This window comes from Dermacentor albipictus, chromosome 3 (genome assembly GCF_038994185.2).
Source record: "Dermacentor albipictus isolate Rhodes 1998 colony chromosome 3, USDA_Dalb.pri_finalv2, whole genome shotgun sequence".
NCBI lineage: Eukaryota > Metazoa > Arthropoda > Arachnida > Ixodida > Ixodidae > Dermacentor > Dermacentor albipictus.
Window position 1 is genome coordinate 99242230 of NC_091823.1, and position 20912 is coordinate 99263141.

The window sequence follows — 20912 nt, forward strand, 5'->3', positions numbered from 1 at the left end:
CTTACAGTATTACCTTTGTGACGGATAAACTTAGCATTGCATGAGATTTCACGCTGCATAGCATGAAGTTATACACATTTTTATGCACCACGAGTATTTATTCAGTATTTATTTACCCACTAAAATAAAACTACACATTGATTCCAACATGATTGATCTGCATAGTTTATTATTATTATTTTTACTATTATTAATATTATTATGCTTATCATTATTACATCAAACATACAAATATCATAATAGGTGATAGCGCGCTTCACCTATTATGATATGTGTATGTTGGATAATAAATGTGAAGCGGGCTACCAGTATTTTTTTGAAAGCATCATAATAGCTACGAAGAAGTGGAGACATAGTGGAGGCCGTAGCACAATATACTGCTTATGGCCATATTTTAAAGCCAGCAAAAACTACTTTGTCAATATATGCCATGTTTTGAAGGCGCATCATCCTCAACAACAAGAACATCCCACAATGAGCACAAGCCCTACAGACAAGAGTCAATCCTGCGGATGGGAAGCATTAAAACACAGTGCTAGTATCCCAGCGCCCAGTTGAAGCTGGTCTACTTGGAGAAGAAATAATAATTGGGCGTAGTACGAGAAATCATATAGAGTTGGAACTTGCTCAGCAGCATAGAGCATTGACGTTATATTTGGCACCAATATAGTAGTTTACAGGTCCTAAAAATTCGATCACTTTTGCAAATGGTCATCCATCCCTCTTTTTTTGTAGTAACCTTTAAGATTTAAACATAGCCTTATATGTCGTTTACAGTTTCTTAAAAAAAACTAGGCGTGATTACCAATTTCACATTACGCCAACGCAGTCTTCTCCCGCCAATCTCCCGGCCTTTCCTCTCTCTCTCTCACGTTCTCTCTCTCTCATCAGCCAATATTTCGTAACAACTTTGCTGTATGCTTGAACGACTCCTCTTAGACGCCGTGTTATTCTAGCCAAATGTCTAAAGCAAAGAAAGGGCAAAGCACCTCGCACAATCCACCCCTGTCGCCTTCTGTTACAACACATACCTCGAACGCACAAATCTAATGTCCCTTCATTACACTGCAGTCCTGCGTCAAAGATAACTGAAGAGTAGCTGACAAAAAGAAAACAAAGTGCGATAACATTGCCACATATTAAGACCCGGTTACCATCAAGCCGAACTACCGCAAGAACTAGCGAGCAAAACTTTCGCTCGTCCTGTTTCTCTTTCTTCTTTTCTCTAATCATTTCTTTCCAGTGATGCCTCCGTTACTTCTTCCCAAGTTACCGTGGTTTCTCAGAAAGCACACCGTGGCGACTGCATGAGACTCGTATAAGCGTTACGTGACTGTCGACAGATGCCCCAAGACGTATAAATGAAGCGTTCTTCAGAAGAAACCTGAAGCTCAAATGAAACTGTACAACTCAAAAGAAGGTACACGTGAGCGCCGGACCAATGAAAATTCATGAAGACAGCCTACGGGATGAAAGCTTTTTCGCAGCGTCTCCGGCTTTCGCAAAACTTTATCAGGTTCGCGTTTGTACTGTGTCTTCCACAAGCTGGTGTCACCTTTCTTTTATGCGAAGCATATTACGAGAGCTCAACCCAGCTCCTCAGGCGCGGCGGTGTCGCCATGAAACCACGTGACACCGTGACGTCACGACAGAGGAAAAGTGGCTTTGGCTCAACTCTTGCAAGACGGGCTGGGTGGGAATCGAACCAGGGTCTCCGGAGTGTGGGACGGAGACGCTACCACTGAGCCACGAGTACGATGCTTCAAAGCGGTACAAAAGCGCCTCTAGTGAATGCGGTGTTGCCTTAGAAACGAGCTGTTTCTAAGGCGTGCGTCTCTTGCTCAGGCGCACATTTCGTTGCCGCGCCGAACGCTGCTTTGCTCGACGCTCACCGCGTCCAATGCGGGGCGCGTAGTCGCTGCCCTGTAGCCCATTGTCTTACACCCCTTGGCGGTTCGACGGGAACGCTGTCGCGTTCCACTCTTGAAGGCGAAGCAGTAATGCATGAGTTGTTTCTTCGTCTAGCCGAACCAAATATAGCCAATCAACAGCAGTTCACCAGGCTAAACAGTGGTTCAACAACTAAAATAAAGGCTAGTATGCTTCCCATCCTGGGCTTAACCTTACCTCAGCCACAGCCATTTTTTTTTCTTCAAGCCATCAAAGATGTTGCCGCCTGTGTCAAAGTGACGAGGGATGTTCACCAAAAGCCAGTGATGAAGCTTAGTCTCAAGTTTTGTAATCATCGGCAATGTTCTCACGTATCGGCTCGCACATTGGTCGTTTCTTCTCTGACCCATGAACTTCTGACTTAGTGGAGAAGTTTTCCTGTTTGATTGATAAGCACTACCGCTTTTTGATGGCTGTGATGGCCTAGCGTGGAGAGTACCGTTATATTCCTTGTTGTCGTTATTCCATCCCTGAACAGTCCAACTAGAATGTGTTACCGGCGTTCGGTACCCTTCTGCATTTCGGAAGGTGACAGGAACTTTAGGTCCCATCGCCTCTTGCCCTTTACCAGTCCTCCCAAAATAATATACAATTCTTCCGAATTTGCTTTGGCTTAAAGTTAGGAATGGGTTAAAAACATGCGGTGCTGATAAGTAGTTTAGACGCCGTCAAGGTGATGTGTCATAACGAATGTATGTTGCTTTTGGCAAAAAGACTGCAATGTTGATCACAACAATTCAATGAGACCGAGCGATGAGACACGTAATATTGTCTACCATTTCATTTGTTATATGTGCTGTAGGTTTACGGCGTCTTTTGCTCTGTTTTTTTCTACATGTTCATAATAAACCTGAGGTACACTAGTATCACCGATGCTAGCAATAGAGCACTTGATGATAAAAAATAAAGTTGTCAAAGCGCTCGTTGAGAACTCTCGCAATGATTGCTCGTTCACTTATTGCACACAACACAGTTATACGCTAAAAAAACTCAATACATCACTTGCATCGTTACTTGGTGAAGCAAAAGATCCGGGGACACCTAAGCACTTATGGGTTGTGAATGCGAAAGCATTAATGCAAAGTTGAACTCTGCTTAACGGCCCTTCGAGTTATGAACTTCTCGCGGGCGAATGAGTGCCTTGAGATGCTTGGTCAACACCTCCTAGTTACAATAAAGCCGGTGCAGTTCGATCCGCGACGTTGCCCGACTGCCATGCTACCTTGCCCGACTACCTTGCCCGACTGCCATGGGATCTAACCGCGATGCCCCCGAGTAAGCTGCGGAGATTTTGACGTCACCACTTTCATCAGGTCCGGAGTGGCACTTGAAGTTTCGGTCCAAGTAGCATAAGTGCCATGAAGTAGGGTTTGCAGGCCTGCTAGCTAGAATGCGCTGGTTTAGCGAAGTGGCTAAGACACTCGGCTTCTCAGTGTGGGGTCGGATGTTTGAAACTCACTACCGCCAAAATTTTTCCTTTCGAATCTTCCGTTGAAATTTTGGACAAGGAACGCACGAATAACACACGCTTCCAAGAGCGAAGGTGAGGTCTCGTCGCGGTGATGCCCTGTCGACCTGGTGCACCAGCACGGCAGCAGGAGTCCCCTTGCGACTGCTCTGCTTTGTCGAGGCGCGCACGCGACGTGGCGTCGCAGCCAATGGCTATTTAGGCACCGTTTATCTGGTACAGACACATGCTTCTTCGCCTAATTGGCCATTTGATGCTTTCGCATCAAAAAGGTCGAATTTCGCAAGCATTTGCTCCCTGCAGTATTTAAAGGGCGGACTGCGGAGTGCGTGGCTATTCTACCACCTCGCGGAAACCAGAGGGCGCGATTATGCGCGGCCAGTCATTATGTCCCTCATCACAGCTCGTGGTACGGCTTTGTGCTCTTTAGTTTGAACTATAGTTTGCACGAAAGCCACGGACTCTGCTCCTTGCATTTAAACAATAGCAAGTAGTACATAAGCAAAGCTCTCCTGCTGTTGGTTCGCCTATGGATGGCTCGCAAAAAATACGGTGATATAGATTTACTAAAAGACCTCTGACGACTGCCCATGTCAGTGCCCTACTACACGGTGCGTGGCCTTAGGAGGAAGCTTTAGCTCGGGGCTCCTATCTAAGTAGATGGGAGAGGAGAAATTGTTTCTCTCGGCAACCACTGCACCAAATTCCATCAGGTTGGCTGCATTTAAACGAAAAAGCTAAAATTTAGTGTCTGTTGGTAGCGAATGTTTTGTTTAGGCCGTCATATCTTCATAAATATTGTTGGAACTTGCAAATTTTCGGAAAACGAAACTATAACATTTCCAACTCTGTAACTCAGCAATAAAAAACGATATCAAAATTCTGTAAGTTGTATGTAACAGTATGACAAAAGCGGACAAAGTTGATTCATCATATAATCCTCTCAAATGGACCGTTAATAGGTGCATTGGACCTTCGCAGATCCCTTGTAAACAATGTAACAAATTCACGTAAGACGCAAAGTGAAGTCAAATTTATACACTTTAGATGCTCTAACGGATGCAGTTTAGAGAACTGCGGCATCTGTTCTTGGCGCAGAGCTACTAATTTGTAAACTTGGTTACAAGCTGGCCAATTTTTGACATCTTTTCAAGAATTCGGGCCCTAAATCAATATTCCGCTTACAACATTCCCTAGAATATAACATTCTCTAAAATGAAAAAATTTCATTAAAATTGGCCCACTGGTTATAAAGCGTTTCTGCGTTTTATATGTATTTGAATAGGCGACATTGGAGTTGGGCCCGAGCCGAAGCTTCCTCCTAATAACGATGGGGAAATCAATGCTGCTTATCCTATCGTCCTTGATATCTGCCGAAGCAAATCCTGCGCACTCCAATAATATTTTCTTTCAAAGGTACCTAAATTTTTCTGTCGTCTTTTTTTTAACATTCCTATGCAGTAACTATGTCGAATTGCACACATTATTATGACATTTGCCCGGCTACTTGCAATTTTCGCTTGTAGTTGGGCAGCGAAGGAATCAGGGATGGTTGATTGGACGCCGTGTGCAGTTTGGCGACAACTGGAGACAGCAACTTCAACTCTTACACTCTCTCGTGTTGTGCTGTTTTCAGCAGGTTATTATTCGTTTCGAAGATAACTGTCAAACAAAACATAGAAAATTGAGCGATCCTGTTTATTAGGTCCATGGCCGCAGTTTCAGTTCGCGCAATGTTTGTGGGTTAAAAGTTAGCTAGTCTACCACTGCTATCAGGGCTAAACTACCTCTCGATGCGTCATGGTGACATGCGAAACAGTAGGAGGGAGGGAAAGAGATAAGAAGAAGGCAGGCAGGTTAACCAGAATCACGTCCGGTTGGCTACCCTACACAGGGGGGAATGGGAAAGGGGGAAAACAAAAATAACAGGGAGAGAGAGGAGGGAAGGAAATTGCAGTGAGTTCGATGACGTGTGTGGCCTTACAGAAATTGCATTGATAGTCACAAATGGTCGCACAAGCCCGTCGTCCTTAAGAAGCACAAAAGTGCCTTCACCGCTTTATGGGCCGACGGGCGATGGGGGCGGTGTTCCAGCAGCACCTGCACAGAAAGCGGCCGACTGTCCAGTTTTTGAAAAGCTTTGGCAAGTTCTTGTCTCTCAGGGGTGTATCGTGGACAGTGACACAGCTGGTGGTCGATCTTTTCTTCCGTGCCACAGACCTCGCATGCTCCACTGTCAGTCACTCCAATTAATGTAGAGTATGCCTTTGTGAAGGCAACTCCTAACCAAAGGCGACAGAGAAGCGTAGTTTCACGTCGAGGAAGTCCGAATGGAGGCCGTAGTTGCAGGGAGGGGTTGAGTCGACGCAGTCGTGTAAGTCGTAAATTTGGCGAGTTCCACTCGGTCAGTGTGAGGTTGCGTGCCAGGTGTCGAAGCTGCCTAGCGGCGTCTGTCCTCGAAAGCGGAATTGGAACGCTCTGCTCTTCATGATGTGCTGTACGAGCAGCGTTATCGGCGGAATCATTGCCATTGATTCCACAATGACCAGGTACCCATTGAAAAACGACCTCGTGACCTTTTTGTTGGACATGATGGTAAAGTTTCGCGATTTCGTATGTCAGTTGGTCATGGCATCCGTGTCGGAGAACTGACTGCGTGCACTGTAATGCCGGTTTTGAATCACAGAACACAGCCCATTTTCTAGCTCTTTCACATTCAATGAATTCCAGTGCTCGACGCAGGGCCGTTAGTTCTGCCGCCGTTGAGGTCGTGACATGCGATGTCTTGAAGCGCAGTGTCATTCCTCGCGTTGGTACCACCACGGCACCACCGGAACTGCACGACGTAGTTGATCCATCGGTGTAGATGTGCACGTGGTTGCTTAACTTTTCATGCAAAAGAAGTAAGGTCAACTGTTTGCGAAATAGTAATGACAAGAAAATGTTACCACGTACGTGTGCTAATTTATCCTTATTCCGGGTACTGCATTTGACCCGCTAACAACTTAATGGAATCACTCAGCGCAAAACACGCCTGCATGATTGTTAACTCATGGTAATATTGTCGTTGATTCGCTTGTTGTGTGTGTTCTCGCCGACGTTTGTGTAGACGGATTGTATGCGCGACATGAACGGTGTAGTACTTTCTGGACGCGACGCGGGCACCAGCAACTACGCTGGAGCATGCGACGAGTAATGAATAAAAGCCAACGCGCTTAACCCGCACGTAATATTCCGATGATCGCCGACTGTGCTCGCTGCTGTTGTCGTGCATTGAGTGCAACTTTTTTGCTGGACACAAGTTCGCCCAATAGAAGGTTAACATTTCGAAGACAACAGCGTGTTATTAGACGCCGTCACAACAACGTGACAGTATAAGTGACTGAAAAACAACTTATGAAGATAGCCCTTAATAATGCGCTATTACTAGTGTTATGTGTATTTAGAGTTTATTCTACGGCAAATTCTGTGGATGCTTTTTGTAATTGTGTTTTTAAAACAAATACTCATTTTTGGGGGTGTTATAATTGGACACGTGGTTACATGCGCCATAACCTGAGTTTTCCCGGTTTCAATTATTTGTTACAAAATTCAGACAGCTGTTCTCTAATATCAGGAAATGTCACTACTACACTAGGTATATTCAAGGACTGGTGAAATAATTGTCGTTGGTTACAACTTGCATTACATGTAAGCAGACATTCCAAAGTTTGCGCCCGCCACTGCAGTACGCTTCTTCTTCTTCACGACACCTCACACAAACATTGTTTCAGCGATCGCAATAGATACTGGAAAGGCTAGGAGATCCAGTTAAGGAAGGAGTGGGCAGTCGTGGCCATGTATACGCCAAAATACCATAGACTCAATAATTTCTTTCACATGCTATGCATGATACTGGAAAACGAAGTATCCCGCATCTCAGGGGATAGCATTGATATCTGGCACAACTAGGACAAACAATGGCAAGTAAGCCTCGAACGTCGGGGAAGATATGTCTTTACGTTGAGGTTTACACTTTGCACCCAGTACCAGTATGAATAGCTGTTACACTGGACTTCCCTGGCAAGCTTTCTTTTGACAGTCCAGTTACACTCGTCACCCACTTTGTAGTAGTACTGTCTAAAATAACCGAATGCGTTAGGTTGCTTTCTTGCGCAGCAATGTCAAGCATTCCATCAACTTCCTCACCGTAATTCAATAGCGTGTCATCGCTCCACTGAACAAAGAGACCATTCAGGCGCACAGCAAGGACAGGGTATATTTGGTCGACTAAATTCAACTCCTCCTTAAGGTGCGCTGTGTTGGGCAACAATTCATTACATGTTTTTTTAACAATATTTATTTGACGAGCAGCTCGTACACACAGTCACTTGTTTGCGCGGTCATTTTCAGCGTTTCACATTTTGTGCCTATGACATGCCATGGATTGCGCCTCCTGCATCTTCATGATCTCATACAGTTGTCATGCTTGGGGTGTTTGTGGTGAAATGCATTTGCCAGTTTAAATAGCTAACGCCCTTTGCGAATATTTTACGGCTATGTGCTCTCAATATCTGAGTTTTTCGAATAAATGTGAGCTCCGAAAAAATTACCAGCAAGTGTCCTTCGGGGTTTTTCGGATTTATCCAAAACGAAGAACTCCCATTATTGCCTGCATTAATGTTTCAGCACACCTGACAATCACCAGCTTGCGCATATATCTGCCTATGCAGGGCACTTCCTGGAAACTACGAGCTTTCAATTCAGCGGCCGGCAGCAATGAGGCCTTCACGGAACGACGTGGTCATTTACGCAGTTGCCAGTTAAACCTTGAGAACAAGAGTTAAAGAATGAATGAGTACTATAAATAGGAAGGACGCGCCATGATTATCGCACATCTGATCTGTGCATGCCGAAACTGAGGCGAGGCCCAATGATCTTGCCTGCCATGCTTTCGTCTTTTGCTTAGACAGAGTTCGCAATTAGGAGTAGTTCATTCGATTAAGGATAATGCGCCCAGAGTGAGCCTAACGATGCGTACAATGTGCAATAGAAGACTAACTAAAGCGCAGTAATAATTCCTTCTTCAGCGAGGCAACCGTCGAGCTTGCCAATGTCTAATTAGCAGCGAGGGGAAAAAAAGCAGCTTCTGCTGCTCCTCGTTGATAGCTGCTTTCGCCAAAACGTTTGCGTCGTACGAATTCAAGGGACTGCGCTAAGGAAGAAAGTCATAGTCCCGACGCAGGTCGCATCATTCGCGTATTTCAGGCGAAGCGGCTACCATTCCACTAGTAATCTAATGGCTGCTCGAACAACTATGGTGCTAATGTTGCAACTTTCCCGTATTTCCGGGGAAGCGGCTACCATTCGAGTACGAACTTAATGACTTCTCGAACAACTATAGTGCTAATGCTTTCCCTACCGCACCTAAGAGCGCTAAGTCATGGCAAACTTGCAGGAAGGTGAAGAATGTTCGTGGCAAAATGAACGAAACGTGTAACACCAAAATTAAAATAAAGTGAACCCTTCCGCTTTGAAGCAGTGAGAATATGGGTCCATTTGAATGTCTCGGGCAGATAAAGTGAGTATCTCGTTATTGCTGGTTGCGCGAGCTTTGCTACAAATACCAGGCAACGATGGCGTTGTAATCATGGGTAAATGCTCGAAGCTTTCAAACTTTCGCTGTCGTCGCAACCACCCTCATCGCTTCTGTAAGAATCCCTGTAGAACAGAACTTTATGCTTGAGACTTGTTCGCTCAGCTTTGAGTGGCCGTTAAGCTAAGTGGATCGGCCTCGTCGTTAGGCAAATAGGCAGCAGGATGGAAGCGAAAGACGGCAGAGGCTGTTGCCGAAACAAAAGAGCTGGCGCAGCTGTTGCTCCATTTGCTTCGCGTTGCTTTTGCTCGTTGTAACATGCGAACAGCTGCTGTGTCGAGGAAACCGTAAACGCTTTCCGTGCTTTGAGAGCATTAACGGTGAGGGAAAAAACGCTACAGTCGCTTACATTCCATACTGATTGCAGATATTCGCGTCCGCTCAGTACCTTAAACCATATGTTTTGCATGTCGCTCATTCTAGAACCACTCACGACTAGCACTTTACTTTGCAAACCTCTCATTCAAGAAAGGTCCAAAATAATTGCAGCATAGACATGGAGAAAACGTTTCTTGGGCAAAAAATACTCATCTCATCCTTGCTGAGCAGAGCTCCGTAAAAAAAAATATCACCTCTAAGGTAAATTGCAACGATGTGTAATGATAATATATCCTCCGTTATCGCAAACATTTACGATGAACTCAATTTGAATAAAACCCCGACGTAGAAGGGTGCATCGCCCGAGGCACTGAAGCATACCAAAATTACCGAAGTACCTGTCAAAATGTAATATTGACTTTTTTTACAAGAACGTATATGTTTATGAGTCGTGGTGGTTTCTGCCCAAAGACAGCAGTTCGGGATTGTAAATGAAACACTCTCAAGCAGCATTTGCGCGTATAATCACAACTGGACGGTTTGCTGCGTTGGCGCTCTGTAGAATAAAAGAAAATAGTGTTTTCATCAGCAAAATTTAGTTTCCTAGAGGCTTGGTCTCTCTGCCAAGTCGGACTGTCAGAAGCGAATCAGGATGCCAATGAAAGTATTTCGCCGTAAAAATAAAAAGCATTCAAAGCCTAACCTATTCTCCGGGATGAAAATTTTCAACACGCAGTATATTTTTTCGTTATTGAATATTTTCGCCGACAGTTCGCTCAGTTCCGATGCAATTTAGCCAAGACGTATGGAAGGCACTAAAAGACGCCGAGCACTTGGCTGCATGTGAACCTTCAAGACCAGCGTGGCAGCCCATATTTTCTGGACTTTTACTTTTTTTCCCCTTTTTGGGGGGTATCCAAGAATCTCAGAAAAATGTTTTGAAGAAAAACATCCCAGGCGAGATTCACTTAACGATAAAATCTATGGGCTAGTTTACCTGGGCTTTTTCCGAGCAGCCAGACACTCCATACCATAAGCATTTTAAACATGGCAAATGTGCGATCACGAACTTCTTACAGCAACCTATGATTCTGTCGTTTTTGCCGTGTCTCACGCAAGGCTGTTCCGTTTATTGTGATAGCAACAATACGGATGGTCGAGGCGACTTGGAGTCGACGGAGCATCGTGTCATGGAGGCTTATGGCATCAGTACTAACGGCAAGCCGGAATCAGTCCAAAATTGGCAGTGAGAAAGACGCCCCAAAATGGGGCAGCGAGGAGTGGCAACCATCTCTTGGTCGAAATTGCTCGCCTCCAGTGCACACTGCTAGCGCCACGTAGCAGTTTGAACCGTGAATACTGCTGAGCTGCACATGCAAGTATTTAGATGATGCCGGGAACCTAAGGGCACTTTTGGACAAGCTTAACGGCATGGCGATGGTCCTTTCAGGGCTTTTATTTCCGGAAAAGAAGCTCAAAATATTGTTCTTCCTTCTGTCGTTTTCTTCAGCCACCGTGCTGGACCAGCTTTGTTTACAAGATCGAAAGTTCATCGTCGGCTATAATGTTATCAACTACATCCCTTGAAGCTCAAAATGCTGTCACAAATGTGATACAACGTTCCGAACCCCATCTAAACTAAGTTAACGCAGCGCTGTCTGAACTTCTGACTCACCGCGGTGTCATCAAAGCACTTGAATCCTACAAAAATATTCGCTCTCGGACGTTCCTTACAGTGGTATGTGAGAGCTAAATTATATGATTATTCATCCGCACTATTGCCGGAAGAACTTCACAAAGGCGCATACGAAATTTTGATGCATGGTAGCTTTCTTGCAAACGCAATGTCAAATGTCAGCCGGTTCGCGTCGTCTGAGCCACCCGCTGCTCCCAATGTCGGCTGGGATTCTTCAGCGTCACTCCGCCCATTTTTCTGGTGCACGTCGGGGCAAAAAAAAAAGAACATGCCTGGTTGGTGCGCCTTGTTTGCCAAGGACTGTCGGTGCACAGCATAGGTATGTTGGCTAGAAGAGTAAGCCTGCCGACCGGCACCGCTGGAGCTTAGTTCACCACTTCTCCGCATTATGACGCGAAAATGTTACTGCGCTTAGTAGAACCGTAGTTTCCCTATACAGGGCGTCCCTGCTAACTTTAGCCAGAGGTTAAAAAGATGCAAATGCCACGTAGCAGGACCGAACGAAGGTAATGCTGTTTTTCGTCATTTTGAGACACTCACACTATATTTTTCATTCCGCCTAATCAGATAATTCATCTTAATTAATTAATTAATCAACTTCTCAAATATTATAATTACTTGAGAAGTGTCAAGGAGAAAATTGTATAGTGACATGAAAAACTCCGAATACAGCTTTCTGTTCCTGAATACGTGCTAGATAAATCTGTTTTTTCGAACGCGAAGGAAGCCCGCGAATACAGGCAAAGTACCTTCAGCGGCCAGTCACGCAGCAACTTTGCGAGCATTCTTATTGTTGAAGGCGCCGCCGTATTGCGGTCACAGCGACGTCTATCGTGCGCAGCCATGCTGGTATGTGACATCGCCCGGGAGGTTGCACGGCGGAAACGTGCTGTTTACGATGAGTGGCAAGTTTTCGCGTTTTCCCGAGAGGTGTCAACAAGTTTTCGGGGTTTGGCAACATCCTAGCGTGTCATTGCTAAGATCTGGGCTCCAATATAGCTGCAACATGGAACGGGTACGGGCATAGACGCCGACTGCGGGTGGTTCGGGGCCCCAAGCCCCCTCCAGAGTTTTCCGGTGGGTGGACTGAGCCCCCCCCCCACCCCCACCCCAGGCGATGTTGAAGGAAGTGGTTAGTATCTTTGATTTGATAAAAGAAGAAAATTTAGGAGGAATTGAATTGATAAGGATATATACATAGCGGGACAAATTCTCTGTGACGGTACCTATTCCTGCAACTATTGGTCGCCGCGGATTGTTTTCCTTATGGATTTCAGGAAGGAGATAAAATCTACCAGCTACCGGGCTTAGGAGGACTAATGACTTAACTACAGATATTTCTATCTCGTTTTCTTTCACGAGATTGTCTAAAGTTTCCTTTGCCATGGTTTTTAACTATTCGGTCGGGTCGTAACTCAGATGCCTGTAGAATTACTCGTCATTAAGTTCTCTGTGAGCCTCCTTATGTAACTGGCTTTGTCCATAATGACGACTGCGCCACCTTTATCATCGGGTATAATGATGATGTCGTCACGGTTAGCCAATGTTTCAATTGCGTCCCTTTCTTTAAGTTAAGGTTCCGACGGATGGTAATTGCATTTTGTATGCTTCAAATACACCTCGCTGCACAGCTCTGATTTATCGATCGAGGCATTTATCTCTTTGAGACGGAGGAGTCCAGTGCTTAGTCGAAAATAAAGATGTCTTGTTAGAGGGGAGCCGATCGTGGAAGTACTCGCGTAACCTTATGTTTGTTTCGAAATTGTGCAAATCATTAATCAGTTCAAATTCAATGTATCCGTAAGTTGCGGGACAAAAGTTTAAACCCCGTGACAGGACACTCATCGGCAGTGGATTGCGTTTTTCCTACTTGCCCAAGAAAGTGTAAGCATATGACATATCTTCCTTGTACACATGATACTGTGGCATTTGTGATGCGCTGAATACGTAGTATACGAGACATTGAGGAGGGGGAGGAGGAAATGAGAGAGAAGTCAAGGCTGTTAACCAGAACAGCATTTGGTTGGCTGCCTTTCGCGCTGAGGGGGAAAATAGGCGAAGAGAAAGAAGAGAAGGATGGGGGCGGAAAACTCGGTACCACAAAGTCAAATGCATCATAAATGGAATGGTGTTCACACAGGCCAGTTGCCCTCAAGAAGCATAAATGTGGCTTCAGTGCCTTGTGGGCCGACGCGCGATGAGGTCAGCGGCCGAACTTGCAATCACATAAATTCATTGGAAAGTGTGCGTTTTTGTGACTGAAATCGAGGAGAGCGGCACAGTCACAGACACCAAACGTAGTCATTCCAATTAACGTACTGTAAGCCTTGGTGGAGACAACTCCAAAACGCATTCGACACAGAAGCGGTATCTCACATCGAGGTAGCCCGGATGGAATCGAAGGGTTTATTTCGTGTAGCCTGGTGCGCCTTTTATTTGGGGTGTTCCACTTTGATGACGACAGCATGCGGGCCAGGTGGCGAAGCTACGTTGGAGCCTCTTTCTTAGAAAGAAGACTGGGAATGCTGCAGTCTAGATTTCACGCTTGAGCAGCTTTGTCTGTGTAATCATTTCCACTGTTCTTGCAATGGCCAGGTAACTACTGGAAATAATGTGTGGCCTTTTCTTTGACGTCATGTTGAACGTTGACGATTTGTTCCTTAGCTCTTCGAAGTATTTATGTGTGAGAATTGCGTACACTGTAAACGCACTTTTGAGTCGGAAAACACGGCTCAGTTACAAGGATTCTGTGCCTATGAATCGAAGTGCACTGCGCGGAGCCGTGAGTTCAGCTGCCATAGACGTAGTGACTCGTGACAGCTTTCATTGCAATGTTAGTTCTTTTGTCAGTGCAACCACAATGACACCACAATTCATTGATGTAGTCGAGCCGTGGGTATAAATATGTGCATTCTTGAAGTTACGAAGGATAGAGAAATTTGTGTTTCTGCTTTAGAATGACAGCAAGCGAGGTGGCCCATAATCTTTCATATTTTGGCGTCGGCCCTGCTCAATGAAAATCTATCAGCGTTATACGTTTGCGGATGAACGCAGAACATAGCGAAAGGCGCTTTCAAGGTTGTACTTGAAAGAAGCCAAACCGCGGTGATTCACGTGCGCTTTACATAATGGTCCACTTAACCCTGCGGGGCTTCCCACAAAATTATCGGCATAATTTTGGTAAACAACATGCATAATTGGTCAGGAGGTATGAACTGTGCCGTAACGAGTGCCTGATTATCAAGGTTGCTGTAGACGACATTGCCGCTTTTTTTGACCATAGAGGACACACTTCGTGAGCGGCCCAAACTTTTTCTCCTGAATTCATTGATGAAGGGTCATGGGAACGAAGTTCTTCGTTACTAAGAAGTGCTTACGATTCGCTACCTACTTCGTTGATATCGTCACTAGTGCCCACTTTGCTTGCTTATCTTACCGCAGAATACTCTAGCACGAGAACTGTTCTGCAAATACAGGCTGTTGTCCCAATTATATGCAAACTGCTCGTATGCTAGAGCACTCCATCATCATCAGCAGCAGCAGCATTCTACTATTTATGTCCACTGCAGGACGAAGGCCTCACCCTGCGATCTCCAATTACCCCTGTCCTGCGCCAACCGGTTCCAACTAGCACCAGCAAATTTCCTCATTTCGTCGCACCACCTAGTCTTCTGCCGTCCTCTACTGCACTTCCCTTCTCTTGGTAAATCACTTAGTAACTCAGTAAAAGGCGTCGCCGACAAATTGTGATTGATAAGGTATCTGTGACCCCCCCCCCCGCACCTTGAATGCTGTCGTCCAATGAAAAACACATCTTGCAATAACAAAAGACATGACTATGACCACAGATATCCAACACTTCTCGTGGCGAGATATGACTTTCCATCCTTCGATTCCACGCAGCATGCACGGCTCAAAGCATGCAAATTCGTAACAAATATATAAGATTTCTGTATTTGAATTTTGTTGGACACGAACTGGAGGCAAAGTTCTTTGTGACATAGTTAACAATAGATTGCTTTGCATTGCAACACGGCAGGTCTTTCGTAGTGATACTGCCCGCCTTCGACAGCGTTTTGGCCGCATGACTTCCCATAATATTTCGTTGTTCAGTACGCGTTATTGGACCAAGACACCACAGCAGCGTATATTAAACAAGGCCCTGAACAGAGTTCCAAAGTTCAGAAAGAGCTCTTGGCTTCAGTGAAACTTTTCTTTAAGAAGTATCTCTCTAATGAAGAATTCCAAATAAGTTTTTCTAAAGCAGACAAACAAACGTTTCAAAGACAGTCGTGACGACAGTCCTTAAAGACGGTCTCTTGTCTTTGAAGTGGCTGTCTGAGTTTAAAAGGCCAGAACTAAAGACGAAAAAAAAATTGAGCCCACAATGGGCAAAAGAGCCAAGACGGTCGTCATTGTTTTGTTCCGCGTGAATACTTGGCATTGTATTGCGCTTCTTCGCCGCCGATCCCAGTGTCTCTTTCATTACTACAGGCTGAGGAGTTCTTCGCTCGGAATTCGAGCAATACCGTTCGGTGACCGTCGATGGCATTCGTACCAGATTCCGGAATGCTTGCACAAAACAGGACGCACTGGCATGCTGCAGAACCTCGTGGTTGGATCTCTTTGTAAACAATGGGTCTCTTCTTTCTGCTTCCCGTGTGCCCATACTCTCTCTTCTTTACATTCAATTTATTCTTTTTTCTATCCAGCACCACGAAGGAATGCGACAGAAGAATTCTGTGATCGTAAGGTAGTTGAGTATGTGCGTACGTTTGCAAAGTTAGTGCAAGAATTCAAAACGCGTAAGTTATACGAATCCAGCGCTTTTACCGACGCCAGACCGACTGAATGCACGCAAATATTTTTTTATAGGTTACAAGCCGCGAGCGGGAGGATATTTAGAAGTGGAAAAAAGCGTGTTAAGCTGTACTCCGATTACTATATATTTGAAATAAACAATGAACGCCACATACACTGAAGGGCACTACGCCTGTAGTAAGTACTCCGAATATTAACCTAAACGAAAATTGTCAGACTCAAGAAAGAGGAATAAAAACTTAGCAATCATTCCCGAAGTCATACCGATCAGGCAACCAGGTATCGTTGCTTTTTGTCGCATCACAGTTAGAGGTGCTACAGGTATTAAACCATAGCTATTGTGCGCACTCGGGAGCCTCGGGTATGCTTGCAGTCATTGTCGACTAACATGTGGGAAGTTCTACGCGTCCTCCAACGTGTTGCACTAGGCAACACACTTAATTTTAGGAAGACGCCAACCGCAATAGATGCATGCTATGTGCATATCGCATATGGTGCAACACGTGTACGTTATAGCATCAGGGTGTGTAAGTAGGTAGCGGAATACGTGTGGCGCCCACTGGACAAATAACCATTGTTTGGGACGGGCGAACTAATGAGTACGCTGGTCACGTCAGCAACGTTGTTGGCACCTCATCGTTTGAGACTCGAGCGGTGGTGTTTTTAAAAGTTGCATAGCAGAGGGGTTCTTCGGTGAGCGGGAATGACGTATATATGCTCGGAGCAACGGTGACCCTTCAATACATACAGCAGCAATGATTCATTGTAATTTCATTCCCTCAAAAGCAACAAAAAAAATTAAATTAGGGGGTTTTACGTGCCAAAACCACTTTCTGATTATGAGGCACGCCGTAGTGGAGGACTCCGGAAATTTCGACTACCTGGGGTTCTTTAACGTGCACCTAAATCTAAGTACACGGGTGTTTTTCGCATTTCGCCCCCATCTAAATGCAGCCGCCGTGGCCGGGATTCGATCCCGCGACCTCGTGTTCAGCAGCCCAACACCATAGCCACTGAGCAACCACGGCGGGTCCTCAAGGAACACGTCTGTTATGCATCGCGTCTGTTATGCATGTCCCTGGAAAGCGCTGAGATTCTGCACTCCTAACTTTATGCGCTCTCGAGAGCGCTACATGCATAGCGTGAGGTTCAGCTAACGCGATTTGTTGTCTATGAAATGTGAAGAGGAGCTTGCAACTTCATTTTACTTTTGTTTTTAAAATGCGAAGAAGGTGAAGTTTACTGAATTGCGGTTTCGTTTTTACTGTTGAGTTACAGAGTAGTAAACTTAATGAATGAGCTAGTTTTTCTTTCTAGGTATTGCCATTTCTCAAAGGGCTGATAATTAGTCAAGCTCGTTTCTATACATCAGAAAACACGACCAGCAAGCCTACACCGTTTCTGGACCATAGGTGCCGAACACACTGCGGCCATACCCCAGCGAAGTCTAAATTTTCTTAAACAAATTGCACCCTTGTCGCCTTCATAACTCCTGATGAGCCGCAATATGCGTACGGTAAGTTCTACCGGTTATGGCATAGTGAATTGTCTCAGATGCTACCGTTCCTGCTCGGATGGACAAACGTATTCTCGCAATGTGCCTCTCTCAACACCTAGTGCAAGACTAAATTTCGCTCCGATTGCGTCATGCACAGAATGACAACGGCGGCACCTGCGGATCGAGTAATCGCTTCTTTCCTCCACGCAACGATACCAAAGTAAGGCAGGTGGACAGTACATTTTTAAAGATATAAGCAAATATTTATTTATTTACTTATTTATTTATTTACTTACTTACTTACTTCCTTACTTATTTATTTATTTATTTATTTATTTATTTATTTATTTATTCGAAATACCTTATAGGTCCGCAGGGCATTGTGTAGGGTCGTTAAAATCCCAATAGCGTATAAGAACAAGAGCAAAATAAGCAAAACAAAGTCCGATACATGATAAATAAAATTTGAGCACATAACCGCAGTACAGAAGAGAAGATCAAGCAACGCGGAAATAACAAGAGATATGTTACATAGGTTAAATCACACGATCAAATAAAAGAAAGCGCATGGCGCGTGGATGAATACGCAAGCCATCAAGCGTGATATAGCACAATGTACGGCAACCAAGAAGTTATAAAAAGGGAAGCGAAAATACTTAAGACAAATCATTTTACATTTCAGTAATCATTTTACATGCTGAATGACGGCTTCAGTGAAATGTCTAATGACGTGGTGTTTAAATGTATCAGGATTAGACAGAGAAGCGCGAGAGCACAGACAATTATGCTACAACATGTTTTCGTTACATGCGGTTTTAGCAAGCGACCCTTTCTGACCCATCTTAAGGACGTTCAAAAAAGGTCAGTTGGTCCGGCCATATGCGGCAATCGTTAGTAAACCCATTATCATTTAAGCGCCCATGGCTCAGTCTGCATAAAGCCAGTTCCTACCTCTTCGTGCCCCTTTGTCCACGCTATTTTAACGCAATAGCATTACCAGTCTCGTGTCGCAGAAAACCCGGCGCCCGCGGCCATGTCAGCATGAGAAAAATCATCTCGAACCACGCATCTCGAACGAGGCATCTTGATCCACGCAGGCCCTACGCGTGGCCCACAGGTGTTACTCAACTAATGGAATTTCTCAAAGTAAAATGCATAAGAAAATTCGTAAAGTACGACTTACACACTACCTGCAGGCATGGTAGCGTCGCAATGTAATTTGAATATACGAGAAAACGTAATTCACAATCTGTTGCGCAGGAACTCAAACACAAACTGCTTTTCAAGCTGCCGGTCTCTCTTAGTATACGAGCGGCGCCCCTGCTGGAGTGCTTGCAGCACCATCCAGATGGCGTTTGCTTCTGCGCAACCGCGGCACGGGCGGCGACCGCCGTGGAGGAGGGGGTGAGGAAACAAAAAGAAAGAGAACCAGGAAGCTCGCCTTCGTGCATAACGTTCGCGGCCAGTATTTCCAGGAAAACATTACGGTTACATCAGCTGCAGTTTCTGCGAAGCGTGAGACGCAATCAGGTATCTTTGAATGCTATCGCGTTCCACTTTTAAGGGCGCAGCTAAAGCATCATCCAAATTTTATTAGAACTTTCGGCGCCAATTCCAGTCCTTGCTTTATTGTTCCAGAAGGTTTACACAAAGCAAGTGCTACCATCCCCGCAACGTTTTGGCCTTCGAGGCGAAAACGTTAACTTTGTTAAAAACATAATCGCACAGTCATAAGTAATAACATAATCGCACAGTCATCAGTTTCAAGAAAGCGCTAACGTCGACTAATCTTACGAAGCATATAGTAACACCGGCTAATGAGCTACATTATCTTATGCTTATACTTTAGAGCCCGGTAATCATAGGCGTGGAAATGGCAGGAGCATGAAGGATATTGAGGGGACATTATTCTGGGTTTTGTCATGCACCCCGACTTTAATGTAGTTATGTGACCGAACTTTGTCCTGACTTTAGTGTTTTTATGTTACAGGACTTTGTGTTCCTCTGTTTCAAAGTTGACTTTGAGTTTTAGTAGGTATTTTGCTTGGTATTCTATGCGATACATTCTATGCGATTTCGTTTCGATATCTGTGGGCTTGATTATTTGCGCATCTCTATAGCAATGGGAGTAGGCGGCACCAATTAAACGTGTCAACATCTGCTAAGCACCTCATAATAAAAAAGTAATAATAATGAAACATGAGAGAGAAATAGCAGAAACAATATAATAAAACAGACACCAGAAAACTTCGTGACTTGAAAACCATGCGATATCTACTAGCGAAATTACAAGTGGAATATTACTTGCAGCAACCTGTGCAAAGAGAAACTTGCAACTGCTGCAGTGGCCGCAAGTTAATATAGCTAATAAAGTTGGCGACTCAGTGGCGTCTCATATAGATTTTCTTTTGTGTAACTTGTATATTTCTTATTGGGCTATATGAATTGAGGTTATTACATTTTAATTTTTCACTTATATTTGGATGTACACTGACTTTCCACACAGTGGTATTGCGCAATGTCACGGTAAAAGAATAATATAACAGCTCCGTAATAAAACGGTACTTCTACTAGCCGCACGTTGCGCATACATATTGACCCAAAGATGTGGTGCTTCCGGAACGCAGGAAGGCGTGCGCAAATGTCGGTGCCATGAAAGGCGATGAGGTGCGTTGGCTGCATGCTCTTCTGTAGTCCGCCATTAAAGCGGACAGTGTCTATTTTGCTAGCTTGCATCTCAATCTACGTTAACTTTGGCTGGTGGAGATACGGGAGGCTATCGCGGTTCCCACACCAAATTCCATACTTAAGACCAGCAGGAAGTCCCGTCGAGTGGACTCTTGTTAGCGTACGTACAAGCGGTCCACTTGAAGGGCCAGCACATCAGTACAAGCCTCTACCCAACCGCATTGGAAGGATTGTTAGCTGATTATCACAAATGCAAGTCTGGGCTGCAAGCAGCTAGCTCAGTCTGCAATTCAGGCGAGGCTAAAGTGTCGGAAAGAAAACATCGCAATGCTTGTGGAAGATAGGTGCTGACTTTTCCGACGCGCCGAGTCATTCATGCCGGATAAAGAGTTGACAAACTTAATGCACGGTGTCCAGCAGGAGCTCTTCGGTGGCCTGGCCCACAAAACACCAGACACAGTTGCAAAGTTTCTCTCGACAGCCACATCACGGAAGAAAGCGCTGCTGCCGCGAGCAAGACAGTGCAACCTGGACCCATTGGCCCTATCGCGTGACGTGCGAGTAAAGTGCTGACCATCGTCCAGTGCCATGAGGAAAAGGACGCTGATGGCATTGCAGAGGCAAACATTTCCCAGCTCATTGAACACATCATTCGCATAGCCAGATGCTTTGCTCAGCTGCGAAACAAATGTTCAGTTGTTTCTGGCAGCAAGCTTTAGCAGTGAGTATCAGCATGTACCGCGTGGAACGACAGTCGCCTTTCTTTACAGAAGCATCTATGTCACCGTTAATGGCGCATTGTAAATGATAGCGTCTTAGCTTTCTGAAGCCACAGCCT

General features: G+C 45.0%; 1 long non-coding RNA gene across 1 annotated transcript in view; it reads right to left on the reverse strand.

Annotated features, from left to right (window-relative positions):
* Positions 1–18485, reverse strand: part of LOC139057482 (uncharacterized) — a 295337-nt gene extending 276852 nt beyond the window's left edge. The window contains exon 1 of the long non-coding RNA XR_011512846.1: positions 18384–18485. This is a non-coding gene — a long non-coding RNA (uncharacterized lncRNA). The remainder of the gene's footprint in view (positions 1–18383) is intronic.
* Positions 18486–20912: the final 2427 nt, after the last annotated feature.